The sequence below is a fragment of the Maylandia zebra genome, linkage group LG13, assembly GCF_041146795.1.
Source record: "Maylandia zebra isolate NMK-2024a linkage group LG13, Mzebra_GT3a, whole genome shotgun sequence".
Classification (NCBI taxonomy): domain Eukaryota; kingdom Metazoa; phylum Chordata; class Actinopteri; order Cichliformes; family Cichlidae; genus Maylandia; species Maylandia zebra.
This window is the reverse complement of record NC_135179.1, coordinates 7,420,986-7,430,578: the sequence shown is the minus strand read 5'-3', so window position 1 is coordinate 7,430,578 and position 9,593 is coordinate 7,420,986. Positions and strand designations below refer to the sequence as shown.

Below are 9,593 nucleotides of genomic sequence, written 5' to 3'. Positions count from 1 at the left end.
GTGCGCTAAACCTAAAAATACAGTTTTAGCCATGAGAAGAAGAAAGTCATATAGATGAAAAGCAAGGGAAGGGAGAATCAGGAACTAAAATAACATCAGCACATTCTGCTTTAATGTACCTCAGTTGAAGAACATGCTCACTATGCACGTACTGTACTTTGACAACATGTTCTTGTTTTAATTTTTTCACTACTATGCTCATTTACAGGCTTATAATTATATTTTACCCCAATAGCACATATAATGCCTCTCTGGATTAATAGACCTCTCTGCATTGAATCATATCTGTTATTAACCTCTGTCTCTCTTCCACAGCATGTCTTTTATCCTGTCTTCCTTCTCTCACCCCAACCGGTTGCAGCAGATGGCCCCGCCCCTCCCTGAGCCTGGTTCTGCCGGAGGTTTCTTCCTGTTAAAAGGGAGTTTCTCCTTCCCACTGTCGCCAAAGTGCTTGCTCATAGGGGGTCATATGATTGTTGGGTTTTTCTCTGTATCTATGAAGCACCTTGAGGCGACTTTTGTTGTGATTTGGCGCTATATAAATAAAATTGAATTGAATGGAATTGAATTGAATTGAATAAACCACTCGGTGCAGGTGAGTATATGCATTGAAAAGCACATTCTGTGTTTCTGTGTTCTATCTCAGCAACAGTTCATCTGATCCACTTCAGGCTTGGCAGAAGTCCAAATTAAATTGTTGAGATTAGTTTAATTTAATTTAATTTTGGAGGTCCAAGAAAGAATATTGGCAGGTTCATACCAGGACGTAGAGAGCAACATTTGCAACATAGGTGGTACACCAGTTCAAGGAAACATGCTGAATGACATGCTTACTTGAAAGGATGAAAACAGGGTAACAGTGAAGCAAGCTGTGAAGTACATTTGCTGCATTTGGTAGGTGTTTCAAACTTTTTTTTTGTTGTTGTTGTAATTTTGTTGCTTTATGCCACAACTACAGTGGAATTTAAATCAAATAATGATGTGATTTAATTCAGTGGGTTTAACAAAAATATTACATTAATTGTTTACAGTTTTTTATACACAGTCCCCCAGTTTTCATGACATTTAGCTATGTCACCTCTTAAATATGGTGGAGGCATTATAGCATGGGAATGCATGGCTGCTAGCGTTTATTGGTGATGTAACTGTTGATACAAGTAGCAGAAGGGATTCTGAAATGTCCAGGTAGCGGCAAAACTGATCGGTTACACTTCACCGAGCAAATGCATAATGCCCCAAAACATACTACAAAAGCAACCACAGTTTCTTAAGACAGAAATGGGATATTCTTTAATGGCCAAGTCACTTACCTGACCTCAACCCAGCAGAGCATGTTGTTTCGGTTACTGAAGGCAAAATTGAAAGCATAGAGACCAACAATCAGCATCTGAAGGTGGCTACAGTAAAGGCCTGTTAAAGCAACTCAAGGGTGGAAACAAAGCATTTGGTGATGGGTTCAGGATAGCAAGGATATATTTATTTTTATTTATATTTAGTATTATGTTAGTTTGTCCACTTATTTTTGAAAATGGGGGCTTATGTGGAAAAATGGCTGTAATTCTTAAAAAGTTAACGCAATACTTTTGTTAAACTCTTGAATGAGAGAGCTGGAAGTCTGCATTTCAGTCAAGTTGTTTTTGTTTGATTTAAAATCCAGAGTGGTGGTGTGCTGAGGTTCATCCAGTCTTAAGGTGCAGACGCTAGCTCACATTTCACATGCACTATTTGCTTGAGTTTACTTTATTTTAAAATGTCACTTACTATATATCTTAATATAAAAATTCCACTAATCACTGCTTATAAGGAAGTACAATCTGTTGTATGGTAAAGTAGACAGGTAATGAAAGAAAACACCTGGACATCTAACAAGGCCACACAGTTCAGAAGCCACATTTTCTTTAACTACTCCCTGTGGGTATGCATTTTGGGCTTTGTAATGTTGCAGTATTTAACATCCACAAAAAAGCAATATAGCATAGCAAATAAAAGGGACAAAGCACATAAGCATAATATGGTCACTTTAATAGAGGTTATAATATATATTCACATTTGTGAGTCTATAGGGATTTTACAGAGAAAACCTGAGGAAACTACGTATCACTGAATGGAGATCTCTAATAAACTTAACACATAAACTTGTGCTAATATTAAAAGTATAACTTATTGGCTATCTATAACTCAAACAAAACCAGCATGCTTATAAGACAAAAGGGAACCAGGTTTCATATAACTCCATCTGGGTGTAGATTACTATTATCTCACCTGCTCCCTATCGCACACACGGGCTCATACAAATCTGCCTGATGTAATGGAGGTCATCTTTAGTGTGTACTGACTATTATCCATCTCTCAATGTGATTTTCTCCTTTTCTCCATCCCACTGTTATTTTCTACCTCATTCATGCTGATTTTCTCTCCTCTCTTAGCGCTCGCTGCTTTTGTCTCCATTCTGTGTATGTCACCTCCTCTCTCTCCTTCTCTTACAGCATCCCCCTGCTTTTTCTCCCTCTCTTTTTACTTTCCTCCCACTCTCCACTCCCTTCAGTCTAGCTGTCACCCCTGTCATTCATAAGCACAATGCCATTCTGCTTGTTTCAGTAATAAGATAGTCCATTATCTGACTGTGTCTGTTCATCAAGGTACTCCTGTCGTACATTTTGCTCTCCTCGCCTTCACCTCACGCAGGAGGGAGGAGGGACAGAGGGATGATTAGGAGGAGGAGAGAAGCCTTGAACAAGGACAGCTGGAGGTAGAGAGAGGAAAGGAAGGGCATAAAGATAGGGCAGATGTGTGAAAATCATAGTGCGAGTGAGAGCTCTTACATCTTTCTATCTTTCTGTATGTTTCATCAGTTGATTGCCCCTATCAGACAGATTGAAGGAGGCTCTATCTCTCATTCTGACCGTCTCAATAATGCGCTTGCAACTTGATTAGCTTTTCATCACCAACCGCTGCTTTTCACTCATGTGTACATATATCTATATATGTGTTTATGTATGTATAGTTATTTAAGGTTTCGGCTTGAAGAAAATTTGATTTTGGAATCCAAGTGCAGACAACTGGAGTGAAAGTCTTACTGCATTTTGGATTAACTGATTTCCACAGTACCTTAAATATCTGGCATACCTTTTCATTTTCAGTATTACAGTTTTTGCAGATTTTAAAACTTTATGTCTGCAATTATGTATTTTGCTCAAATTTAAGTTGCAGATCAGATTGATGCACAACATACGCAATTTGAAAATCTTTACATGCATTGTGCATGTGTGTATCATAATCATCCTTGTATGCAGTACCAAGAGTTGATGTTCTGATGTGTTGACAGATTGTGTCATGGGGTTTGTCTTCCCAGATTTGGATTAGGGTATCAATGAGATCATCGATCAACAGATAATGCACCAATACAGAATCAGAGATTCTGAAACATATAAGTATCAGTGTCTTTGTTATCCAGGATCTGTGTACACACTCTGGCAACTGGAGTCCTGCCCAGAAGAACCCATGGTCAAAGTTCTGAAAGTGGATTTGAGAATTTCATCCTGGTATCTAACAACAGTCAATATACTGTTGCCTTGCCATTGGAGGTCTGTGTGACCCTCCAAAGAGCATCACTGACCCACTGCCAAACTGATCATGTTAGACAATGTTAGAGGCAGCATACTACTTACCATAGTGGCACCAGACTTTCACACCTGTCACATATGCTCAGTTTGAACCTACTCTCATCTGTGAAGAGAGCAGGACATCAGTGGTTAACCTGCCAGTTCTGGTGTCCTCTGGTGAATACCAATTGATCTGCAAGGTGCTGGGCGAGTAACTCACAGAAGGTCATTTTGTAGGGTTGTAGCAGCAGTCCTCCCGCTCCTCCTTGCACAAAGGAGCAGATATTGGTCCTACTGCTGTACTCTCTACAGCGCTCCTTGTGTGATAGCCCTTCTTCTGTTATATTCTTCACACTTTTGAGCCTCTGCTGAAAGACACATCAAAACCAAAGAAAAATCAGTCAGAAAGGATCAGAGGGGAGTAATGGTCTTTGGGTTACCACCTCCAAAAGCTATTTCCCTTTTTGTGGGATTTCTTGGTGTTGTGTCTCGAGTATATTAGTTGTCAGGTGATTGTGAACCTTACCTAGCAGTTATAGGGCAAGAGGCAGGGTTCAACTTTATCCTGAATTATATGCTAACATCTTTTGAGTTTACATCTTCCAGGAGATCCTTTATCCTTGCACAGCCAGCAAGGAAACACAGCTACACAGATTTGAGCTGACTTTAGTCAGACAAACTAAAAGAAGCTATCTGACGTTCATATTTATATATCATACCTAATTAAGGAATACAGCTCTATACCAACCAGACTGGCATCATGAAATGTATTCCTTCCTAGAGTTTAAAGTGCATTTCCACAGTAATGAGTTCTTAATTTTAGCCAATCAGTGATTCATTCTTGTAGTCAATCAGCCATTCAGTGACTATGTGCTGCCTGCAAACTGATTTGCAATATTGAGCAATGAAATATCCCTGGCTCTAGATGCCAGAACTTTATTTTCAGTCTAATATATTACAAATTCAACGGTTGGATAAATCAGTGCCACTGAATCTTGTATTAATAATAATCACATCACCCATAGCCCAGAGTGACTTATGATTTTATAGATGAATTACGCTGCAGTTTATTGCTCTAAGTCAGGTGTGTGTGTGTGTGTGTGTGTGTGTGTGTGTGTGTGTGTGTGTGTGTGTGTGTGTGTGTGTGTGAGAGAGAGCGAGAGCGAGTGAGTGAGAGACAGAGAGAGTGTGTGCTTGGACCTCTGTCTTTGTGAGAACCAGTTTGAATTTTAGACGTGAGGGTATGCCAAGCTCCCCTATGAGGCATTCTCCTTGTTTTCTGGATCAAGTATAAAATTAGGTTTAGTGTAAGTAATAAAGTTGTGATGGTAGTTATTGTAGAGGGTAATGAACCACATCATGCCAGTAGAAAAATTTGTGTGTGTGAGAGAGAGAGAGAGACAGAGAGAGTGAGAGAGAGAATATTTAAGCAGTTAAATTTCACAAATTCCTAACTTGCAGAGACATTAACTGTTAATAATCTGCAGATACAATGTATTCTCAACCCATCACATCAAATTGCCATCTGTCAGATGCTGCTTGCATTGCAGTGATATACATAGAGAGAGGCAATACTAGACGTTAAAGAGCAAGAAAGTCTGCATTTAGAGGTTGGAGGAGTGGTAGTGTCAAAAGTCACAAGTTTTTAAGATAAGATCAGATAAAATAAGATCAGATCAGATCAGATCAGATAAGATAAGATAAGACTTTATTCAGTTAAGGAACGAAAAACTGGTTTGGTTTTGGGTAAAACATGCTCTTTCACAACATTAATCTTGCACACTGAAAATCGACAGGCAGTTTGACAAAAGTGTGGAATGGAATTGTTTACCACTCAACATACAGCATCTTTCCCCCTCATAATATAAAAAAATGCCTTTGACTTGTCCAAAAGGGGAAAGGTCCAAAGGGGTTGCTAATAACACACTAATATACTTCTCTAAATCAGTTTATGGGAAGATAGCAGCAGTGAACTCTTGATTCAAAAAACTGCAAAGCAAAGTTGAATTATGTTCTGTATAATAATGATAATAATAAAAAAGAGCAGCTTCTATTCTCCTTTGGACAAAAGCTTTAATTATCTTTTAAATGACTCTGGTGACACAAGTAACATTTCTCGATCTAGCTGGCAGATGCAGTTAACCTGGGTCAAAGTGCTATATAGTAATAGTATTTCCAGTGAATACTGCAGCCTTATTCTGACAAATATGCAGGTCAACAGGTCCCACAAATGAGTAAGACTGATAAGTGCTATGGTGATTACTCACAAAGTACCTGACTTAAAGCAGAAATTTTAAGACTCACAATATAATTTTAATAAAGCTTGAGACCTTGTGCTGTAAATTTCACATTTGTTTTTATTCTCTCTGTAAATATGTTGAAGATTTTATTTCTCTGTTGACCATCTGCTGTTACCAGACCCAAAAAAAGCTTTAGAGAAGTAGCACTGAAGATTTTTTGTTGTGCCATTTTCAGTTGTTCAAGCAATGCAAAATATCACATTCATCCAGTATGCAGTCTCCTGTAGTAACTAGCAGTAAATAGCAGTGTTATAAACTGAATGCTGAATTACCTTGACTGTTAAATTCCCTGACATAAAGAGAAAAAAAAGAGGTACTAAGGTTTTTGTGTCAATCTGCTATGCATTCTCCAGAAAATCTGACAACAAAAACATGATGCTGTTGACAAGTAAGAAATACTTTGTTGCTAATCAGAAAAGCTGGTATTTATGATTTTAATATGAAGAAAAAACATTTTCTGAAATTTCAAATAGTATTCATCTAAACATTTACAACAAAAAACGACTCAACCTGATTCGTATTGCTCATGCTCCCAGTTCTCTACCTCCTCACTACAAGTTGAGTCCTCTCACACTTCTTGTGTGAAGATGAAACCCCACGTGTGTGTGTGTGTGTGTGTGTGTGTGTGTGTGTGTGTGTGTGTGTGTGTGTGTGTGTGTGTGTGGATCATAGGCTTTTGTGCGGGGATGACAGTTTGGGAGCTTAGCAAGAGGAGGAGGAGAGAAGAGAGAGAGGGGGAGAAGAGGAAAAACTTCAGAGGGGAGGAGAAGCCTCAGGACACACATGGAGCAATATCTTCCCTCTCTTTATTCTTACTTTCCTTTCCTTTGTCTCACACACACATTTGTACTCACAGTCAGTCAGTCCCAGCAGACCATCTTCAGAGGAGCTATGACTGAAAGCAAGGCAGGGTTATCCTGTATTAGTTTGCCATCTGTAATGGTGAATGTGTTTATGTGTGTGGTTGTGTGTGTGAACAAAATACAACAAAATAACAACAGAATAAAACAAAAACTGTGCATATCAGGAACTTCGTGGCATTGGTTTCTATGGCTGAATAGCCTCTACAGCCTGTAGACTATTTTGCCAGTCGAATCTAAGCATAAGTTTAGTCTACAAATACAAATCTCTTTGTCACGCAAAATGAAAACAGACTGAACATTTTTCTTGTATTTGTTCCCATAATCCTTCACTCTGTCTTGGTAAAAAGCTATGCAAACATGCACAAATACAATCCCCCATTAGTCACTGACCATTGATCCCAAGTGTGCAAGGTTGTAGTCAAGTCACCGGTAGCAATTTGGGGTGCATTGTCTGGCTCAAGGACACTTTGACATGTTGACTGGTAGAGTTTGTACAGAAGCATGTGCTTTGATGTAAAAGCTTGCACACTCATATCAGGATCACCGGCTGTCCCGTAATTACCTTTCTGGTGTGTTTTTTGCAGTAGTGTCTGTCCATCAAGCTTGGTTGACAGCTTGAGCTGTGATACTGTTAGTAATGAGTGTGCTTCTCTATATATAGCTTGTCTGGTGATAATGTCAGCTTTCTTGCCTATGAGAATCAAATGGCTTTTATTCTTCCTTTAATAGACACTCACATGCTCAGGATTTTATGTACCAGGACATAATCTACTCTATAGATGTGGACATTCAAGCTGTGCCTATCTTAGACATGAATGCATGTGTACAGCTCATTTGTGTGATATCTTCACTATAACAGGATTCAGTACTGAATGAATGGTTAGACATGTGGTTGGATATATGTGGATTTGTCTGTCAGCATCTGAAATTATCCACCTATAGCTCACATGGGCTGTGGATTTTTAGTCAGCATTAAATCTGGAAAAAATATTTAAAATATTTAAATCTAAAAATTAAGAACAGCAGTTTTGCCCAACCTGATTGTAGTGTTTTATTATTGAAAATTATTCCTTTATGATATGATAACAGACAAATTTAAACAAATGGTGCAGAAACTTATTAATTCCCATGTTTCAGCAAATTATTTAAACCATTAGTTAAAAAAGAAAGAAGCAAAGGTGAAATAGAGCAGAAAGTCCATTGTAATCATTCATTACACTGAAGAATTGGTGTACACCTTTCTAAGCACAATGGGTCATAATAATCAAAGTGGGTCAAACAATCAAGTAGCTCTCTAAAATGTAATGAGTATTTATAGCTGACAATTTGGATTAATAACATTAACTTTTACTTCCAATTTCACTTTAAGACCCCCTCACTGTGGAGTTTTAAATCCATTTCAGGCTGAGTTTGTCAGTCCCTCTCTGTATAATTAACATGACATGGCCAGCTGGAGTCACAATAAATATGAATTATTGGCTAAATGGCCAAAAAAATTGACAAATATGGTCAAAGTCTTCCTTTGGAGCCATGAAATACAATCAGATGAGCTATTACATTGTTGGAACAATAAGACAAAAACTTACTACAAGTCATTATAAACTGTAGTTGAAACCTAATGGCTCAGTTACATTGAAATAAGATGAACTAAATGTTTTTTTAATAAATTAGAAATCACTGATACAAATTATTACAAATCAAACAAATCATGGCAAATAACTCCAATCTAATTTAGAAACACAGACAACCAGACTGCACTAATAGGCACAACTTGTTTGCAACATGTCTCTTTGGGAACTCAACTCAACCGGTTGCCAACTGAGAGTTTAAAACATATGGAAGTAGATTTGCCTCAAATGGGTACAGATTTGTTATTTTCACTCACTGATCACAGTTAATTACCATATTAACAGAAACAGTTTTTGTGTAATTGCCATGTAATTGACCCATTCAAGTCTGATGATGGTAACGGACTGCGAGTGGTTGCAGAATTGCTTCTTGTCTTTAAAGCAAACATTTTAAAGGTAAGAAGATCACAAGTTCATTGCACACAGTTACAGTATTCTCTTTCTTTTGTGGGATATGGTCTGCACTATTGTGGCTGCAGCATAAATAAGCATGTAGTTTATAAATACACCGTAAATAAGCGGTAGATTAGAGTTTCACTCAAGGTTTTCTGTAAGATTTAGGAGTGTACAATGAGGCTGTAATGTAAGATTATATAATTAAGTAAAGAAATAAAATGTTTTCATCTGCAACAAGCCAAAGTTTATTAAAACACATATCCCATTTCTTAAGATATTATCAGTGTTATTACCAGTAAAATGCAATCACTAAGCAAGTTAAAGAAACTGATTTAAGGAATCTTATTGTACACTGACAGTATGTGATTTTTGAGCATATTTAGACTCCCAGTTACAATTAAGTTCTGTTTGGGGGAAAATACATAGGCTCTGTGTCTGAGAAAGATCTTTTTTTTTTAATTATTTTTCATAGAGACATCAGATTCTTCTGATTCTGCTGTTGTTTAAACATGTGTTTCATGCATGTTTCCCAAGTTTTCAGGAAAAGCTGATGAAACAGGTGATCCTAGAGTTAACAGTTACTGGATTGAAAATGTCAGTGTTTGTTGGCTGGTTTTGAAAACTTTTGTTAAGCACATGTTTTAAAAGCTCCCAAGGACATAATATGAGAGAAAAATGCATTGAAATAAATGCTCTTGGCTCCAAAATGTGCTTGGAAGCCTTATATATGACTGCACTTCTCAGGCGATTTCTGCAGAACGTGTTCTCCTGTTGGAGGAGGAAATGTTCAGTGGCTGCTGATTG

At 37.7% G+C, this 9,593-nt stretch overlaps 1 long non-coding RNA gene across 1 annotated transcript in view; it reads right to left on the bottom strand.

The window, feature by feature from the left end:
* Window positions 1-3,340: 3,340 nt before the first annotated feature.
* Window positions 3,341-9,593, bottom strand: part of LOC143421684 (uncharacterized) — a 47,159-nt gene continuing 40,906 nt past the window's right edge. The window contains exons 3-4 of the long non-coding RNA XR_013101247.1: window positions 3,823-3,970; window positions 3,341-3,726 (exon numbers count right to left, since the gene is read on the bottom strand). This is a non-coding gene — a long non-coding RNA (uncharacterized LOC143421684). The remainder of the gene's footprint in view (window positions 3,727-3,822; window positions 3,971-9,593) is intronic.